Source organism: Esox lucius, chromosome 6 (assembly GCF_011004845.1).
Source record: "Esox lucius isolate fEsoLuc1 chromosome 6, fEsoLuc1.pri, whole genome shotgun sequence".
Lineage (NCBI taxonomy): Eukaryota > Metazoa > Chordata > Actinopteri > Esociformes > Esocidae > Esox > Esox lucius.
The window spans coordinates 25,448,971-25,471,065 of NC_047574.1; the positions used below are offsets into that span (position 1 = coordinate 25,448,971).

At 42.0% G+C, this 22,095-nt stretch overlaps 1 protein-coding gene across 2 annotated transcripts in view; it reads right to left on the minus strand.

The window, feature by feature from the left end:
• tjap1 (tight junction associated protein 1 (peripheral)) overlaps nucleotides 1-16,544 on the minus strand; it is a 73,226-nt gene extending 56,682 nt beyond the window's left edge. For both annotated transcript variants that reach the window (XM_029120281.2, XM_034292550.1), the window contains exon 1: nucleotides 16,112-16,544. The gene's annotated coding sequence lies outside the window, so the exon portion shown is untranslated. The remainder of the gene's footprint in view (nucleotides 1-16,111) is intronic.
• Between the last annotated feature and the right edge of the window lie 5,551 nt (nucleotides 16,545-22,095).

Genomic DNA, 22,095 nt, shown 5'->3' on the forward strand with positions numbered 1-22,095 from the left:
AAGACTCCTTTAATTATACTTTATGTTGATAGTAAGGATTTCGCAGAAAGACGGGGGCATGACTGAGATATAAATACACTCACTTTGTTATAACTGCATTTCCCTTTAAATTTATAAAGGCTATATTTAGGAAGTCACGACGCTTAAGTGCTGTGTCACGTCCGTAACGATTTAAAGAATAAGTTTAGATTGTATAATCATTATTATTACAATTAGTTTGAAACTTTATGTACAAAGCCAAAATATGTCCATTCTAGTTATGATTGACAAATCATCTCACTTAATTGCTCTAAACAACCTAATTATGCGTTACGGACGTGACCGTTACGGACGCTTCACATTAAATCAAGCATGATTTGACCAGCATATATTTGTTTAATTAATTCATTCATTTATTTATTTCAAGCAATATAATGACACATAAAGGCAATCAAGAAGCATTCTGATTAAATCAATACGAAAAGATAAATTCATCAACTTTACAATATAAATCGATCCATTGCTTGAAATGGAGTGGAAAGAAGTCAAACTTATTTAAACTCACCTTGACCTTTCATCATTTCACTGTTAAAAAAACCCCACACATATATTAAATTGATCTCTATTACTGTACATCAGAACTTTTTAGAAATCAATTAATACTAGTACCATGGAGTGTGCGTGCGTGTGTGTGAGAGAGAGAGAGAGAGAAATATGAGACGCGCCTTCTGTGATGACTCACTTTCTTTCCCGCGCACGCCCTCTGTGGTCAAAGGCAGTTATTTCTGTGGTGATTGTAGATCTGCGATTTCTGGACAAAATCTCTAATTTATTTGCAGTAATTGAGTAAGTAATTTGATATCTAAATGTACATTTTAATTTAGAGTATAATTTTTTTGTATAAATTACATATATAAATACGAACACACTGGCCATGGAATGGCTAATGAAAAAAATCAGCTTAGTTAGCTTTAACATTTTTTTTATTACAAAATTTCAATGTGAATAGCAGTAATTAATACAACAACCAATAATAACATATACATACAATAACAAATACAATTTATATACATCTCATCCTACAGCGCAATGGCAAAAACTAATACTGAAAGACAATGTACATTCAGAGAGAAAAAGAGGTACAATGAAAATTTCAAGGAAAAGGAAAGGATAAGGAAAAAAGCAGAAACACAAAGAAAGAAACACAATCAAACCAAGAGGCAGAAAGAGTCAGGGAGCTTGCTAGACAAAGACAGAGGAAAAGGCGTCTTCTAAAGAAGTCACAGGTTCCTGCTTTGCAGGAGTCTCCACAAAATTCACCTTTTAAAACAAGACAGTCACTAGGCAAGGCTGTAAAACGAGCACTCCAAGCTTTACCTAGCAGCCCTCGAAAAAAATGTATAGTTATAAAAAAAAAATTGCAACATCACTGTGTCCGTAACGTCCGTTTTTCCTCATTAATTGATTTTTTTTAAACTAAAATAAAATAAATAATGTATGTTCTATATTATTTATTTTGGCTTGTGCATTTTAATTCACAGAATTTCAACAAAGTATATTGTCTCCCACAAACTCGCTTCTTTTTTTTGTCACGTCCATAACGCATGTGTATTTCCCTCATATTAAACATAAAACATGTGTAGATTGATATTTTTCTAATGTCTGTACTCCTTTATTAAGGGAGTATGGACATATAAACAGACATTTAAATATATTGGTATTAAATGCATTTTCTGAGAATTTATATTTTATGTTTTGACTGCAAATGTCACGTCTATAACGCTGGAATTGCCCATCGGATCCAGCCAACGAAGTATCACCATTGAAGTATCACACAGCCAGTACAAATCTATTAACTGCTCTCCGCTAATCAGTCATTTAACTAATTAGTTCTTTTCCAGAGCTGATCGGACTGTATAAAGGAACAATTAGAGAAAATAAAAATCGACCAGTGTGAACCTCTAGAAACGACAAAAATGCCTCATCGCACAGAACTGAGAGACTTAAAACATCATAGTATGTAGTCCAAGACGTCGACCATGGAGCGCCTCTGGCAAAGTGACACACGGTCACAAAGGGCAATATCCAAAAGCAGAGCTGAAGCTCAAGCATACAAATTCAGGTTGGGTTTATGACAGCTACTAAGAGAGAACACTTAATTAAATCAGAATCGCCTGCTGTTCACCTCTTCTCAGCCATCCCCGTGTCCTCTGGGCAAGGACTGAACATTCTCAGAGCCCTCATCGCTGAGAACAGCAAATATGTTTGTAGTTTTAAAAACACGGCAGGGAAACGTCCAGTTTCAATTTAATAACCAAAAACAGGTGGCAACGGTATCATTCACAACACGTACAGCTCTTTAAAAAGGCTATTAACTTTGAGTTTGCATTCAGTTTACTCCTACTTTTCAGACTCTCAGGAAGAGAAGGCCAGCCCTGCCTGAAGACCTGGGATATGGCAGGAGAGCAGATTATTTGGAAGAGTAAGTAAAGCTGAAGAGAATGAAGTGAAATTAAGCAGATGAGTCAGGTTTATAGGAATCTCAGGGTGATTTTAGTTGAGACAAGGGAATTCCACTGCATGCAAATAATCAACTAGTAGCTAGGAAGAAAAGACAGCCCTAGTCTGGGAGGAGTACTGTGTGCTTTGTATTGCAGCATAGGTCGATCTTCATTCACAGCCAAGTAGCAAAGGAGATCCAGAAATGAAAGGGGCAAAGGCAAAGCGATACAGGCTCAAACGCCGAACAGAAACTGCTGGGCTGGAAAAACCAAAGAGTCATGGCTTTTCATATGGGGGTGGGCTTTTCACAGAAACACTGTGAAATGGACCAAATGTATTTCTGCAGCAGTGACCAGCGAGCTAAAACTGTCTCGCTTCAGTACTCTGACTTAAAAGGGGGATTTCTCTTAACAATGTGCCTTCAAATCGTAGGCTCGTGCCGTTTGTGTCGAGACGGGCTGATGGCATCTAGAGGGCACTTGGACAAATAAGCAGTTGAAAGCCGTCACACACACACACACACGTCAGTTACTCTGAGGTCGCTTAGTGAAGGTTTTTTCTAGTACTGTCTACCACGGGAGGATATTCTCCATCACTGACCTTTGAATGTTAATTTATCTGGGACTGGCAGCCTTACCGTTAAGTCCTGTGTCAGTGACCTGCTAACCAAGTAACACTGCTGTTGCATATGCGAGGGAGGAAAACACTGCAGCCATTTTGAGAGATGCCAGTGCCAGCCCAGTGTGCCATCCATCACTCGCCTGAAGAACTCCATTACAGCAGAAATAATATGAATGACATAAATGTCAAAGTCGAAAGAATCTGTAATTAACGAAACCTCCCTCCTTGTCATTACCTTAGAGGACTAACATGGCTGTGTCAGCCAAATAACCTGTTGGAGCTAGACTGCCAAGAAGTGTGGCAGCGGCCATTTTACTAGGCTAGCTCGGCCTGCCTGTCACCGGCGACAGGAGAATTAAAAACGTCAGGGCGGAATCTGCTACTGGTCTTTCAGTTTGGAAAGACACGTACTACTAAGCTAATACTAATTAAACTTTATTCAGGAATCACTATTACAACCAAGTATTTCCTTTCTGCTTCTTTTTTTGAAAAATGCGCAATCATCCCAACAAAGTTCACACAAACCCTGAGGAGAACAGGTGGGGGGAGCACCGTAAACAGCTGCCCTCGGAATCAGATGTCAAGACATACTTAAACAAAGAGCACTATCCACAAATTGGTAATGAACACAAGCGATAAACACAGGCTCTGAGAGCCGGGCATACATGGTGGTCTTTGAACAGGGAGGAAAGAGAGCTTGTTACGGCATGGAAGACTACAACACAGGGCAATTACAGCAGCAGGCATCCCAGAGGAACCCTGCTGCTGGGACGATGACAAGGTGGCAGGATCACTTCACAAAGGCAGTGGAGGGAAGCAGAGAAGCCTGCTAAGATGAGCAAAGTTACCCAAATCCAGAGGACCGAAGGTGTCTCCTATCCAGGTGTGAACTTGTTTCTCTGTCATTACCAGAAAATGAAAGAGACTAATGAAACTGACAGATACATGGACTACCTGCACTGGCTCGGGACAATTATTTGAAAAATGTGGGGATATGCATGGGTGGTTTACGTCAAACAATGAAAATATATTGGATTTAAATATCTCATATGATGATTTCACACCAAATTTTATGAACCGTTTTATACTTCTCAGAATTTTACTCGTCCTCCAGTTTAAGGTGACAACTTTGCTTAAGAAAATAGCCTCTGTACATCAATACAATTTCATGAGTAAATTACTTGTCATCATTCTTTGTCATTCCTATTTCAGAATAATATATTGCCTTGGCAAGAATGCTGTAAAATAATGCAATTATTTTTGGTTACAATGGTTCAAAGTGTCTACAGACAGTTTTGAATAAGATTAGCATACATTTTAACAAACCTTTTTATGAATGCAAAACTACTTCTGGGATTTGCTTAGTCGACTTGCCACATGTTCCATTAAGATTTGTATGTTTTCCATGGAGAAAAGCATTTAATTAATCAATTTCTATTTTAGGATTAAAGGATTAAAATTTGTCATAAACTGAACACAAGGTTCAAGAGACATTTGACCTCCACTTCCAACTATGCCCCTCCAATTGGGCACATTGGAGAAGTGGGGTCAAGGATGAGGACCCGAGCTCTTTCACCTTTGTCAGCTCGGGGATTTGATTCAGCAACCTTTTGGTTACTAGCTCTGTGGCTCAATACTTGGCCCTAAAACACTGCATCTTCCCCAGCTACCCAAATATCTTGCTCAAGCTCAAAGGCTCCCCTGCAAAAACATAGGTGTCCATGCAAGTCATGAGCCCCATCAGCAACAGTTAAAATTAGTAAGGGAAATAAATGTGACAAACACCCATGAATCAAATCATATAGTATCTACCCGAAACAATTAGATCTACTGGAGCAGATATATCTAGATACAAATGAAAATGTCTAGAAAGGGAATGACTCACATTCCAATCCAATTAATTTGTCTTCTGGCAAGGGAAATGTCAGAAATGTAAATCATGTCCTATGTAGTGACAGTAAACTCCCTTTCTGACGATGCCAAGTTCTGATTATTTCTGCACTTCCAATTTGAGCAAGGACCCTCCTACCGCAATGGTATTGAATGAATGGTCTCTCTCCACAGAACAAATGCAAAAAAGACTTATTCAGTAAACATTATAGACTTATAACATACCACTGAAAACAGATCTGTTAACATGCTAGGATATGGAAACAGGGATTACATTTTACACACAAACAAAAGGTTTCCTAGGACAAAAACACACGTCCACTAGCAATGTGGGTCAGCTTCTTTTTTTTAACCCCCACCCAAGTACAACTCCTAATAAGCCATTTGGAACCATCCTGACTATAAGGATACAGTACAATTCTGAAGCCAACACCCAAACACCACAAATGCAGAAAATGCACTGTAACATACAGTTTAAAAGTGCATTGCCCCATTGGCTTACATTCTAGAAGAGCAAAACTATTCTAAACCGACATGTAGACTATGACAGGATATGCACAAATATATTTGTCAGATTAACTTAATAGCTTTGTAAACATGTCTGAGATAACCAGGAAAGGACTGGCTTAGCCCACGTCATAAACGACAAAGACAAAAAAACTATGTACTCAGAAAAAGATAGTTAAACATCTATGGCCTATAGCCAGAAGTGAAAACAACCGATAACTACAGAGAAATATTTTCTATTGCCTTTGACATATAAGAGTGATACTTAAAGGGACAGTTTGACCAAGATTCATTATGGGGTGAAATTTCACTTACCCTGAGATGTTCTTAAAGGTGTTCAATTTGTGAACAAAACTGACCAGTAAACAGGTAAATCCCACAACCCACTTTTCAGTTGAACATTTTATTAATATAGCGATATTTCGAAGAATACAATACAGCTTTTGTGAATGTGGACAAGGCTAATAATGCTGATTCCAGACTGGGAAAGAGGTGAAAAAGGCCTTGTGAAAAATGACTCCATGGGCCTTAGAAAACTCAGGGTAAGTGAAATTTCACCCTACAATGAATCTAGGTCCAGCTATCGTTTTAAGGCCATGGCACACAGAGGAAATTGTTGACCTTTCAACCAGTTGGTGCTCGTCTTACCCAGTCCTCTTAGAAGTAACAGATCATTACTAAAATTATTAGGACTAGTAATGTAATTTATCATTGCAAATGCAGTTACAAAAATGTTTAATTAATTGTATGAAGTTAACATGCACCAAAAAAAAAGCAGTTAGGTTGGACAAACCAAATGTCAGGCATGTTGACATCTAGAGACAAAAAGCAATGGCACCTCAACCAAACATGTACAGTCCACAGGTCTCTTTGTATTATTTTTAGAAATTTCCAGTGATTAAACATGAGACAAGGCGGCCCTGTCGCACATCCAACTGTCCATTCCCAGCCGCTCAGAGCCAGTTTAACACCCCAGCTGTACTCTAAGTCAGTGACCAAGACCACTGCGCCAAACAAGGGACCGTTGAAGGTGCCTTTTTAACCACAATCACACACTTCAGTCCAACCGCAATAGGCCTACAGTACGGTCAGTTTGGTCTGAAATGGGCCGGTGGTGAGTGGGGCACAAGGGCCGGTGGTGAGTGGGGCACAAGGGCCGGTGGTGAGTGGGGCACAAGGGCCGGTGGTGAGTGGGGCACAAGGGCCGGTGGTGAGTGGGGCACAAGGGCCGGTGGTGAGTGGGGCACAAGGGCCGGTGGTGAGTGGGGCACAAGGGCCGGTGGTGAGTGGGGCACAAGGGCCGGTGGTGAGTGGGGCACAAGGGCCGGTGGTGAGTGGGGCACAAGGGCCGGTGGTGAGTGGGGCATGATGGCGAATGGCGTGAACAGCAGAAATAATTCCAGGTTTGGGATTCATGTTGTTGATTATTATTATTATTTTTTGGATAGGCTGAAGGCAGTGCTTAAACTGGAACATCAGCTTTGTGGACAACAAACGATTCACAGCCGCAAGGTGTGAACTAAATACTGTGAAAATGTAAGAACAAAAGTGCTTTTGGGCTATAATAAAATTAGCCAATGGCTAAAAGTTTCCTTTCATGCAAGGTAGGACCCTCCTTTTGGAAATCTCAAAGTTAAAAGTCATTCTCCCCAAAAGTGAAACCAGAGATGACTAATTTCCGTCAAATAATTGTACTTCATGTGAAACCGGGATTAGGCAGAGTGCGTGGTTTAGGATTGTGGAGAAACAGAAAATAGTTGATGAATGGAGGACAATTACAGGGGTCTGAATACTAGGGGTGGAGACCACAGCAATCATTATTTACTTGGAAACACAACAGAACAGTCGGACCGCTTGCTGTGCCTGCCAAACACCTACAACTGCATAACACCACGCTGGTTTGTTTATTTGATTCCGTAGGAATATAAATAATGCTTTCAAAAAGATGGTTATTAAAATTACCATGGAATACATATGCAAATGTGTTTCTGCTCTGACTGGTTTAATCCACCTGTATGGTAGAATAGAACATCCTGAATCATTCAACAGGTTTTTAGAACATGGGATTTCTGTGATTCATCTCTACCTCCGGTGCGTCTTTGGATGACGCGAAGCCAGGAAGTTGGGGGACATACTGAAATGACACAGTCTCTGCTTCTCCAATACCACTTGAGAATTCCACAAACATAGACACTTCAACCCTCTGTCTCAGACCGTGTGAGAGGGGACAAATTCCCACCGCAGGGGGTTAAACTGCTGACGGAGCACACAGAGCAACCAGCTCTTTCGCTCTCCTCACGCTGAAAACCTCCCGTGGTGCCATCTAACTGGGGATCCGTTCAGACATGCCGGTCCACACTGCCAATACAAGGCTTTCACTGTGCACGGCGAGAATGAGCTCCTTTCATCAGAAGTCCAATATCACAGGCAAAACCCCAGCAGGCAAAAGGGCTTTACCGCCACGTCACACAGAAAATAAGGGCCTCAAAACTCCCAGGAGGCCACCAGGAATATTGGATATGGACACTTCTAATCCAAAGCAGAGTGCTAAGGCTGATCCCTTTATTGCTTTGCAGTTGATTTCCTTTTATTTATTGATGTATTTTACTCTGGAGTCAAACCTTATGCTCGGACGGTCACAAGGCACTGATTTAACAAGAGTCAGTCTCACAAACACCCACCACATGTACCACATGAGCCGGGAGAGTAAGCCTGAACGCTGAACAGAGGAACATTCTGGATAAATCACCAGGGTAATAGCTCCCAACTGGCCTATGAGGACTGATAGAGGATGCTCTAACTGCAGGAATATTTTTAATTACATCGCAGTATTAAGAAAACCAAAGCCAAAGTATTTTATTAAAGTTCATGTTGGCCACCTCTCCCTCGATATGCACTAAAGAATTAGCTGTGGACGTAAAGAAATACCAGTTTGAACACACCAAGTGCACACAGACAAGAACTAAATCATTAAAGGGGATTTCTGTTTTACCTCATTTTCACACCAAACATTTTATGTTCTGGGTTAGTGGCTCGCATGAGACACTACTGATAGGGATGGATTCCCTTAAAAACAATGTCTCACAAACTGGCCCACAGTAAACTCCACAGCCCTCATGTCTTTGCTGGCTAATAACACGTCAGATTCCGTAACGTCACCAGACCCATGTTTTTTGGTCACTCCCGAGTGTTTTGTGGGTCTGACAATCGGGGTGTCAGACTGCAGAGGAAACCATACTGTTGTATACAGCACATCTCACAGATGTTGAATCAGATTGAGATCTAGGGCATCTGGAGGCCAGGGGAACAACTTGAACTTTTCAGCATATTCCTCAAACCATTCCCAAACATTGTGAGCGGTGTTCGAGAAAGAAGACACTGCTTTTGGAGAATACCATTGAGGGACCAACGTGAACTTTTTTCCTTTACTGGCCCTAATGAAATCTACTGGCCCTATTAAAATCTACTAGTCCGGATAGAATTTTTACTGGCCCCAACTAAATATATATATTTTTTAAAACAATACAATTGTATTGTAAAGAATTATGTGTAAATATCAAATCATTAAGTATATTGATTTGTACCAGTTTTGCATGTGATGGGAAACAAGAACTGACACAAGCAATTGAAGTTTACATAAATATGATGCAACGTACATAATTACTTAACTAAATAGTTACCAAAATATTACTATAAATATCACATTTCATTAATATACTTTGCTTATTTGATGTAAACATGACAATAAAGTAAGACTTAATATATTTAGTTACATAAATATGGCACCATACAGTACTTGCTGGTACTGTACTAATTGGTTGAGTGGCTTCTTGGGTGCCACTGCTAGCAACTGCATAGGCAGGTATGGTATGGTTTCTACAGGTATGGCAGTACGTGGCCCTTGCTATTATTCTTTTCAACCCATAAATCCTGTTTGTTTTTGCCTAGCCTCATATGACGCCATGTTTGGGTCCTGCTCTAGAATGCACTATAAACTATGATTGATCAAAACAGATGAGCCATTGAATATTAGTGGACAAAAAGACAACATCGGTACTGTACCACATGGAGGGGAGAGAACATTTTATTTTTCAGAAAAAGCAAAAATTTTAAGTGACAAAGATGACAAGAAAACATTTTAATGTGATACTATGGGCCAGTGACTGTCTTTGTCTAATGGCCGGACGTAAGGTCTTACCGGCCCCGGGCCAGCGGGCCATTGTTAATGTTGAACCCTGCCATTACCATGAAGGGGTGTACATGGTGTGCAACACTTTTTAGGTAGGTGGCACGTGTCAAATTGATGTCCACGTGAACGCCCGGACCCAGGCTTTCCCAGCAAAACATCGCCCAGAGCATCACACTCCCTCCACCGGCTTGTCGTCTTCCCACAGTGCTTCCTGGTGCCATCACTTCACTTCCCCAGGTAAACGGCACACGCGTACACGGCTGTGTACATGATATAAAACAAACAGGAATCACCAGCCCAGGCAACTTTCTTCCACTGCTCCAAGGTCCAGTTCCAGTGCTTGCATGCCCATTGTAGGCACTTTCAAGGGTGGACAGGGTTCATCATGGGTTACACAGCTCCATATGTAACAGGGTGTGATGCACTGTGTGTTGTGACACATTTCTCCCGTAACCATCATTAACATATTCAGTGACTTGTGTCAGTAGACCTTCTGTCGGTATGGACCCGGTGGAATTGCCTTCGTTGCCCTCACACATCAATGAGCCTTGGGTGCCCAACATCCTGTCGCCGGTTTGTGGTTTGTCCCTCCTCGGACCACTGTTGCTAGGTACTCAGGACTGTTCATCAGTGTATCAGCCGATTAGTTCATGCTCCGCCTCCTTATACTCAGGCTGCACACTTATTCCTTCTCACCATTAGATTCACCAGTAGGCATGCTGTTCTGTCAAAATGCAGTCAACCAAATATAACTGCAACAACGCTGCTTGACATTTACGATTATAATGAAAGTCAAGCCATTTCTGTAATTCCAATAGTTTACCCAGTCTTTACTGTATGATGAATCAAAACGTTTGGTGAAATATTTTTTTAAATAACTTAACCATCATTACACTTTTGTTTCTGTATCACGTTTACAGTGGATATAAAGTCTACATACCACTTTGAAAATGTTTTTTTGTGATGTAAAAGAATGTGTACCTGTATGAACACCATCACAATACACTTGAGCTCAAGCTGTAATCACTTATTCTATAGAATGACTGACCTCTGCCGATGATCCATGAGAGGTCAGTGCAATGCTGATGTGGCTGGTTTAGCCCTACTGATTCAATGGGCAAGTGGGGGGCGGGGGGGGTAATGTGCAATCGGCGCAGTCCCTGCAATCACTCAAGCCTGGTGCAACCTTGGAAGCACTCTTGAAATCTTCTGATAATGGCTGAGACAAAACGGTGAAATTAAAACGCCAGACGCACCGCAAGGCAGTGGACGCTGGAACACCACCTCCCCAACCAAGCACCTTCCATTGTCCTGTAATGTCATTTAGCTGAACCACGACTGGTGTCGTTTTTGCATTAGCATTTCTTTTATCTTGAGTACAGGTAGCAAAGCCGGTTTCAGGCTTTACATTTTCCATCAGACTCAAACTCATTTTCAGGACACATTCTCCACTTACCTCTAAGGAAGGCCTACCTGTGACATGAGAGCACGCACAATGCATGAATGACTCCCAGAAATAGATTCAACACTTAAAGAGCTTTGGAGGGGAAAAAAAAAAAAAAGAGAGAGGAATCTTTCAACAAGAAATACCATGACCACTTGTTTGCCTGGATGTCGGCTCAGCACAAAGCTAAGGCCCTGTTCACTGGATACTGAACAGAATGTCCCCAAGGTTCGCTAGAAAATAACAGGCGACACTAGCGCTGAAGCAAGAACAACAGAGAGGGAGGAGCAGAAACAGAAAGGAGAGGAAGAGACAGGGGAGAGAGGGAGCGCCTGGGAGAGGAGTCAAGAATGTCCCGGCATGTGTGCTAGCCGACTCGATGTTGTAAGGTGGCACCGCCGTGGCGAGAGAAACTGCACCAGATCCTCGACTGAAAAAACACCACCTTTTATCAACTGACAGTGGAAATTACCCAAAGGACAAACTTTTCCCTTACAAGCCAGAAGGCCAGTTAAATAAAGAATCTGTCTGAAACCATAGGCTACTTCCTGAAACCAGCCGTGGAGTTCATCTTAAGAGGAATAGAAAGGATACCTAGGATATTTGTATTTTTGGGGGGTGGTTGAGAATGTGGAAGACAGGCTAGGCAAAGCAGTAACATCAGCCGGTGTGCGAGGGTTACCGTGTAGCCGGCCGAGCTTCGGTAATGAGGATACGCTCCTCACCCCCCGTACTGTCGCCGCCGCCGCAGGCCGTCACACACACAGGTTCCCAGGACACTGGGAGTTAAGCCCCAGTTAGCAGCTGGTAGGCGTAATGGGGGAGGCAGGCAGGCACAGAAAGGATAACCTGTTAGCAAGTTAGGTTAAGGGCTGCCTGGACAAGATTACGACCGAGCCTGTGATTCCCCGAGACACCAGCAGCCCCGGCTAACAAAGGGAAGACTCGCGGCGGGACTTACAGACGGAAGGAAGGATGGATGGAGGGAGGGGATGGAGGAGGGGCTGTTAGGGAGGGGCGTTATGAACTGGGTAGGGTCGTTGTAGTATAAATACCGCAGCAGCCTGTCACAGGTGATGGTTTGTTTGAAACTCTCAACAAACAAAAATAACGTCTGGCTAAAAACTAAAATAAAACTGGGTTTACAGAGGAGTCAAGAAGAGAGACGTTTGTGTTTGCGTTGGAGGACACAAAGGGACAGTGTGACTTCTCACAAGGTTACTCTTTAAACTATTCAATGTCCTCCGGGGGATGGGTGTGCAGTTCAGTTCTTTTCACCAGTAATTGTAGCCATTGGCAACCGCAGTGAGTAGAAAGTAGGCTAAACCAACTGCAAAATAATTTGAGTTAACAGAGTTACAAAACCATTTCAAAATAAATTCCCATTTTATTATTTTAGCACTAACCCAAAGAACCATTGAATGTATCCATTGTTTGACGTGACCTACAAAGAGCAAACTTTACATCATCATGACGATTGGTTTTAATAACGCCTCAGATGTAACTTGACCAATTCACTGTTGCTCAGTCATTCAACCCCTTTCCTTATGCTCCATTTGGCTCTCTGAATGGAGGCCAACTTGTGTCGAACGATACCAATAAGGTTACGAAGTCTACAGATGAAGACAACAGCCCAGCCCCTCCACCCTGAAGTGATGACCTTCCACTCACACATTTCAGCAGGTTATAATGAGGGAAACATGTCACTTCATTAACTAATCCCGGAGAAGCCTTTAACCCGTGAACGAGGACAGAGCGGGAGTGAGCTGACCAAGCAATAAAGACTACGGGGGAAATCGTCGCAGAATGGTAAAAGTCTGACAGATATCTAGCCAGGACACGTCTAAAAAGCAATCACCGGTACTTTTGAAGCCTACAAGTTTTAGTGAAGTTAGGTTCCAGATTCACTAAGTGGGACAATGTGTCTAGAAATGTTGGCAAACAACACACTATAAAGCAGGGTGTTTATAGCAACCTCTGAGTCGAACCAGAAAGCAGGTGGCGGGTCACAGATAATTGGATTCCCGGAACAAACAAACCGAAAGGGGTGCCCTGACAGACTGACAATGGCCGTATGTGGCTGAAGGGGAAATCTGCTAAAGAATCACACGGGTGCTGCTTTCCCAAGAGCATTCCCCCAAAACGGGGATGCGGGGGGCCAGGTGTTTCACCATGCGCCTCAGATTTTCCCAGAAAGCAGCCTCCTTTTTTACTGGCACCACCAGCTCTACCACCCTCCGCACACTCAAAACAGATCAGGTGTCCGCGGAGCTCCCTGCTGGTAAACGCTAGGCCCTGTCCAGTGTCCACATCACTTCCTTGCGGCTGGCGGCAGCACACGGCCCAATGGTGAACAGCGAACGGCCAAGCTGGTTCTGATTCTGCTCAATATCTACCGTCTAAGACATTGCTTTTCCGTCCGTCTCCAGAGAACGACTAACACCACAGATATAAAATCGGTCTCAAGTTCTATTGCCAGGCCCAACCTATGACTTTGCCATTGAATGCCTGATTTATTACAAAGCCTGCCCCCGCAGAGAAATATTCCTCTTCTTCAAAAAAAAGGAGGGGGGAGGTGTCATGGCGAATACCACAAGAGCAGTGAACTCGAATTACGAGGATCACCAAATCCATTTTAAAATGAGTCTCTGGATATAAAAAAAGAATGAGAGTAGGCGTGTGCGCGTGTGGGGGTGGGGGGGCTGTGCTTGAAGGGAGCGGAATCGTCGGCAATGAGCTGCTAGTTGAATTCTCTGATGCTCATCCAAAGGATCACTGAGGTCTAACAATGAACAGGCAGAACATGCATGGTATTAGTCTATAAAACACAATAATCCACCACATAACAATCCTGTGTATGACTAGGCTGGGCCAACGTCCCTGTTCAATCTCAATGCATTCTCAGCCTAAGCTCCGTCAGCAATCAATACCTGACAGTATAATCTCGCCGCAAATCCCAATGCAAAAATCTCAGTCCCTCCCCTAATTGATCAAACCCAGAGCTCTATATTATCATTACCCCATTGGCTGCAATGCAAAGTCACTCTGGTTTTCCCTCAGAGCTGGATATGTCCCTCGCTGAATTCGCCAGCTCTACCTTCCACCATTACACCCACAGACCTCAGGAGCTGGTGCCTGCCATGTGGGCCCCAGAGCGGGGAGTACTTAGCCCACTGCGGCTCTCGCGGAGTGCTGGCAGAAGCTCCCTATCAGGGGAGGGAGATGAGGAGAGCCACCGAGCAGTTTCTCCCTGACAGCTCTTTAGAGGCCACTGTCTCAGTGGTGCAGTAGAGGTGAGCTCCTGGAGGAGACACGGTTATGGAAGAGGTGCCGCCGACACACCGTCCCCACCGCCCTATCACAGTCAGGCCATAGGTTTAGTAACAAGTCACATGAATCATTTATCAAAATGTGTATGTCCTTAGTCTAGTTCGTCAGCCAAAAGCCCACACAAGGCTTACATCGGTCTGCACACCATGAAGTGTGTATCCCATTTGGTTTTCACAGCCTATTTCCTGATTTCTATTCAGCAAACAAATGTTATCAGTCCGGTGGGACAGACAACACATGTTGTCTTTACCAAAGCATAAATTCCAGGGAAATCTAGGGCTCAGTAAAATTCCTCCCAAATAACTCAAATGTTAAAACGAACCAAGATGTATTGTAATACTGACAATAGAATCCTGAATAGATAAAAATGATTAATGTGTTGCACTAAAGCCACATCTATATAAAAAGGAAAGAACAAGGAGAACATTTGTGACAACAAAGATGGAAAAAGGTTTGACCATCTGAGTTAAAAGCAGGTTCTCACAAAACTCTTGGACCCCATACATTTGTAAACTGGTGCACTGGATTTAATCAGTTGCACAATCATCAAGGTTTTGATGAACTGAATCAGGTGTGTTAGCTTAGGGTTAAAATAAAAATGTGAAATGTCTTAAGGGGCTGAGGAGAGGGTTGGGAAACCATGTCCTAGAATACAGCTCTCTGCAGACACGCATGACTGAATATGTGTACCATCTAAATATTTCATAAGGAACTATACAAACTTAAAATAGTTCATTTTCTCCAGCATGTGGAATTAGGAACAAGTCACGAAAAGTGGGAAATCGGGACAACAGTGTGGTCTAATTATTTACTAATAAAGGTGTGTAATGCTAAACATCATTGGCAATGTTTAATCGTCAAAGCTGTTGACATGTATCTAGAGAAGACATAGTTGAACCATGCCAATCAAAATGGGAGACTGCAGTCTAGAGCTTGATATTTTGTTGCCCAAAATGTATTACATATTCGCATGTATTATTTCTATTTAAGGTCACAATGTGCGTTTACATGTAAATCTACTTTTGATTAACAGTAAATCTCCCCTCGCGACATCAAACGCATTTCATAAGGTTTAAATCAAAGGGAAAACAAATCCCAGGTGTAGCTAGATCAAACGATATGGCCGAATCAGAGCCAGCAAATCTGTGGCCGTTTAATTTAGCAAACAAGATAGCGATGAATTGACAGCATGATGGCGTGACACCTACGATGTCATCAAAATCATTAAAAGGTGTGTTAATATCGATCAGGTTCAACAACAAAGCCGATTAGCCACTGATATAATGCAAACAATATATACTCTGTTGATACTGGCTTTACACACACAACGTCAGCCTGCGGCAATGTCCGAATCAAACATTTACTCTCGCTGCAAACGATTTCGTCAGTTACAGTACAGCAAAACAAAGTCTGCTCTCTAATATCAATGTTAAACAAATCAGTTCAGAATCGAATGGAATGGCTAGCTAGATTTGCTGTCATGACTGACTTGTTCAAGCGAATATCAATACCCATCGAGTTCGGTTTTGTGTGGCCCACTTAATCATGCCGGTATTGTATCCGATACTAATCACAAATAACATATTTACAAAATCACAACTTGTTAACATTCTAAGAATTATAAACACTTAGCGAAACTTCAATCTTACCTGTTTAGTGTCTTATTGTTATGGTTACTGGACAGTACACCAAATAATCGCAAAAATCTGTGCCAACAGTCGGAGGGCCGATTCAGATCCGTAATAAACTTTATCCGCTCTTCTCAGGACATACTCCGTCTGCAGTTTGGTCGCAAGTAAGGCAGATCGTGCACAGGCACAACTCAATTATTCGAACACGTTGTGAAGTCTAAACTCATGAATGGCAGTTAAATTGTTGGCTAACGGTGAATCCACAATACGACTGATAAACAACGATTTACTCTCTCTCAAACCAAAATTCAGCTACGGTTGTTCCCGGATAAAGTTCATCTCCCACCCTCTTCATCAATCGCCATCTTTACCCGCGGGGTACGCTGGGTAATCCTTAGAAATCCCCACGTACTGCGCGTCCTGACGCACGGAAAAGGGAACAGCAGGTGGATTCCTCCAACTCCAACTGTAGTCTGTACTACTTCCAGTGTAGTCTAGTAGTTACACAGTGAGAATGAAAACCACAATGTATCATGGGTAAATTGTGACTGACTGGCTGATCTACAATAAACAATGAGTTGTTATTTGTGATGCCAGGTGATATATAGATCAGTCAGTCAGCAGTCGCTTAGTCAGGCAAACCTATTCAGATTCGTTTTCTTCGATTGTTTGATCAATTAGTTTAGCTCTAAAAGACGTGAAAGCTAAAAGTGTTAAGATAGTGAGCTGTCTGTTTAAACAGAGAAGACTCTGTCTTTGAATTCATTGATTTAACTGTAGGCTAAAAGGTTTAACGCAATGTTTACAGAAATATATTTACAAATATTTAATTAAATGATGTCTAGAATACTACCCAAAAGATAATTTTGGCTATATAGATGCTATATTACTTCAAACAAAACTGTCAATCTACTAGTGCTCTTTTATCCCAAACAATTAGTCCAGTAAAACGTGTGCAACAGCTGAAAATACATATATAGTGCCTTCAGAAAGTATTCAGACACCTTCACAGTCTCCACATTTTGTTGTGTTAATGATTCATTTATGATTTACGGAACTTTTTTGCAAATAATCTACACACAATACCCCATAATGACAAGGTGAAAACATGTTTTTATAATGTGCCAATTTATTGAAAATAATGAACAGAAAAATCTCATGTACAGTCATATGAAAAAGTAATTACCCCTGAAACCCCTGGAAATTGTTATTTTTAACATATTTGGACATTTCGATATTTTATTTGAATTTCAATGGTACAGACGAATCAAGGCAACATCATTTAACAAGGAATGTAATTTCATCGTGCAGATAAAATGGTACATCGCTAGCTTAGCTGGTGCTGACCCCTTTGGCTAAAATAACTTGGTTTTGTCATTTCTTGTAACTGTGTCTTACATCAAATGGAAGGAATTTGTGTGGAACCCTTCTTCTTTTTGAGCCATTTTGTTATAACTTTTGCAAGATCCGTGTTAGGTTAAGCTTTTTGATAGTTGGCCTCACGTTCTCCTAAAGAATTGTTTGGTATAATACGGAATCGTGGTGATGGCAAGTTGGCAGGGCCATGATGGAGCTAAGCAGCCCAAACCATAATGCCACTGCCTCCATGCTTTACGTTTGGTATGAGGTTCTTCTGATCAAAGCAGTGTTTTTTCTTTTTCCTAAACATGGCTTCTGGCGTTGCAGCCATACAACTCCAACTTTGACTCATCTTTCCAAAGCACATTGTTCCAGTAGTTTTGGTCAACACCCAGGTTTTGTCTGGCAAATGTCAGTTGTATCTTGATTTTCTTTTTTCTGAGGAGAGGATTCTTCCTTCCTGACCTCCCATATAGGCCAATTTTGTGCAGCCTCTTTATGACAGTTGTCTCATTGACTTTGACACTGATTGTGGCACAACGTTCTTAAAGAGTTCTGAGAGCATCTTTCGGTCAGCTTTTGGGTTGAATTTGGTGGGTTGGCCTGTCCGATGTAGATAGCCAATTGTCAGGGATTTTATCCATTTGTAGACGTTCTGTTGGTCAGTGGAATGATGTATTCCAAATTGCTTAGAAATGGCTTTGTAGCCCGTACTTGTAATGTTGGCTACACGTGGTGTGGCAGATTCTCTCCAGCGGTCCACCTCGCCGGTGTACTAACCACTGACAAGAGTGATGGCAGCAGCGCAGCCCATCCACACACCTGTTTCCCATCACTAATCAGTTGCTTTTATGTACGTTTGTCTGACACCTACACCTCATGGTTAATTGTCTGTTCACGTTTGCACAGCTGCGTCATCCTTACATTTTTGATAAAGTGAAATATTATTTTTCAACCTTGGTTCAGGTCATTTTTTTGTTTCCTTTTTGCCTCTCTTTACAAACCTGCTACCCTCGCACCTCACACTCCCAGACTGACAGACAATTCTCTTTCTTCTGATGGCCTGTGATAGGTTATTTGACCTTGGCACAATGTGTTACCACACACTCCTATTATTAAGACCAAATCAGACCACATTTCTAATATTTATGCAAGGTTAGACCTTCCCAAGTTACTCTTTAAAGATTTTCTAATCACTTGCAGCTGTTTTTATGCACTTAAATTCATTGTATAAATGGTTGAAAAGAAAATTTTTGGTATGATTTGTAAAACTGGCTTACCTTTATCAGTGAATGTGGTTGAAGTTTAGCTCAAACATCAATGTGTCCAAATATGTAAAAACATGAGTAAATCAGACAACTTTCCCAGGGCGTATTTACTTTTCACTTGATATTTTATCACATTTGGGCAGCTAGATTTGGACAGTTTCTCAGATTTCTCTTGGTAGATCATCCCCCAAAGGGGGTTCAAATCCTGGCCACTCAAGGACATTCACAGTCTCAAGTGTTGTCTTGGCTGTGTGCTTTGGGTTGTTGTTGTGCTGAATGATTAATCCCATGTTTCAGGTCTTGTGCACTTTGGAACAGGTTTTCTTCAAGGGCCTCTTTGTAAATTGTTACGTTCATCCTTCCCTTAAATCCTTACCGTAGGGAGGGAATTAGTTAGCTGATAAGTGGTAACTTGTTTTTGCCAGCTTTAGAAAACTAGACATTCAGGCATAGGGCCGTCATCAGGAATCCTGGGCCCCCTGAAAACATTTATGTCTGGGCCCCCTCACTAATAGACAACAATGACACTATTACAATCAACAGGCTCTGCCAAGCCAAGGGCCCCGTGAATCATACCAACCTTCCCCCGTAATCAGCCCTGTAATCAGGCCTAATAGAGAGATAATATTTTTCCTCATGCACCCAGACTCTTTTAGGCAGCATATCATATGCCTTTCACTCAGGAGTTTATTCCATCTAGCCACTCTACTATAAATACCTAATTGATGGAGTGTTGCAGAGATGGTTTTCCTTCTGGCATGTTCTCCCATCTCTGCAGAGAAACTCTGAAGCTCTGTTAGAGTGGCCATTGGGTTCTTGGTCACCTCTTTGAGCAAGACCCTTCTTGCCCTGCTACTTAGTTTGTTGGACATGCCAGCTCTAGGAGAAGTCCAGGTGGTTCCAAACTTCACATTTCATAAAGATTTCAAAGCTATAGTTATTTTTCTAACCTTACACAGATCTATTTCTCAATACAATTATCATCAAAATCAAATCGTGGATGTTTACAGACAGTTAACCCTTGGATTTTATGTGTTAGTCATGGCAAATGGTTTGAATACCTATGTTACTGAAATGCACTGGAGACCATGGACATGGAACGTTTTACAGGCCGCTAGACAAAAGATGATATAGATACATGACTGAGAGTAAATATCAGTTAAGCAAACCAAAAGGTTTTGGCTTAGTTACTTTGAAACACAAATTCTTCATTTTGATGGTTTGTTGCAGAAATAATATATTTTGGGTTTTTTTCAAGTCTAGCTCTTCTCTGCCCCTAATGGTTCAATTCTGCCAACCAAGTTTCAGTTGTGGATTCAAAATAATCATGTATTTACTGTAATTACATTTGCATGGCAATTGGTGAAAAGTCATAGCAATAATTTTTTCTAATTTTCTATGAAAAACTTTCATAAAATCCTTTGCCAAATAAAACGCAGAATGTCATCCAATTTTCCATTGCTTTCATTCTGTTAGAAAATATCATAATCTAATTCCAATAGTTGCTCAATGATATACAGCAAATAAAAGGTTTTATTGTAACCAGAAAAGTTGAATAGAGGTTGTTTTCCAAGCTGAGTTTGTGGGCCCTTTTGTGGTACAGATATAGGCTGAGCAGCAGGTGGCAGCCTTAGATCCTAGTTGACTGTAGGACTGTATGTGGTTCAATGAGCAAAGCCAAGCACTCCTCAGAGTGGAAAACCAATTCAGTTGTCAATAAAAATAAACTCCTTTTACCAGGTAATTTAAGTGAGAACACATTCAAGTTCTTCCCTAGGAATGGCCTGGGGAATGGTTACACGGGGAGGAGGGGGGACGAATGACACAACTGGAAGCTGGGGATGATTAGGTGCTGGTGTGAGGGTCGGATTGGACATTGTGTCAGGACCCAGTGTTTAAACCCAACCCTTTAGGATAAATGCACAGAAATTGTTTGTGACCAGAGACAGTTAGGACATCCCTTTAAAGTCCACTCTGAAATGCCTCACAAGACAAGACAATGCCTCCATTGTACTGGGACATTGTGCTCTACTTAGACCATAGGAAACACTTCATCCTACTGGTGTCCAACACCACTTCCAGCAGTGTGATACACCATCCAGGCACTGACCAGAACCAACACCACTTCCAGCAGTGTGATAACCCATCCAGGCACTGACCAGAACCAACACCACTTCCAGCAGTGTGATACCCCATCCAGGCACTGACCAGAACCAACACCACTTCCAGCAGTGTGATACCCCATCCAGGCACTGACCAGAACCAACACCACTTCCAGCAGTGTGATACCCCATCCAGGCACTGACCAGAACCAACACCACTTCCAGCAGTGTGATACCCCATCCAGGCACTGACCAGAACCAACAGCGCTTCCAGCAGTGTGATACCCCATCCAGGCACTGACCAGAACCAACACCACTTCCAGCAGTGTGATACCCCATCCAGGCACTGACCAGAACCAACACTACTTCAGAGGCAAACCAGCCGTGGGATAAAGGCGGTATGCTGTCAACTTAATCAGTGATCATTCAAGGCTCCTTGCCTTCTAAGCCAAAGGTATTTGGACACATAAGTGTTTTAGAATTATTTACACCAGGTCTATAGGACTATAGTATGTACATTACATACAGCCTTCCACTCACTAGTAACTACAGCATTTTAATGTTGTCAACAACACCCTGCAATATCCCCCAGTAAGAAAAACTAAATGAATCTGCATTCATCTCTCAACAGCACAAAATAATGCTCCAGCAGATACATATCTCCAGTGCGCTGGCCACGGTTGCTTTCACCAGGTGAGTCGGCCTGTTCCTTTCAAACATAGCAGGAGGTTGCATACTAATGCCCTGTCTGCTTGTCAGAAGAGCAGACAGCTGACCTGAGAACAGAAGGTAGAGAAAACCTGTCACGCCAGAAGGGTCAGTCTACTGACCCAGCACTCCAGCAAGTATCACATTGTGATGGGGAGTCGGGCTTGGGGGAGCATAATTAACATTTTAGGTGGAGGAGCTCGAAGAAGTTAAATGAATTACAATAACGTAGTCAGGGTGAATAATTTCCCTCCCAACACCTGAGAAAACCAGCCAACCAGAGCGCTGTCAAACTAAATCCTTTCAAATCTGCACAGGTGGTAGCTTTATCAATCCAGGAGGGAGCAGCAGAAAGAGTCAGATTAGGCCTTAAAATTACAGTAGCTGCTTTATTGTTTATTTAGGAATAATTCCAAGAATTCCATGAAAAGTTAAATCCTTTTAAAATACAATAACCTGATGAAATCACAAAGCTCTGTTGGAATATCAATGAGAACATATATTTGCACACAGCCAAGGCACAGTGTTTGTGACACTGCTGACATTATCAGTTTATTTCAGTCCT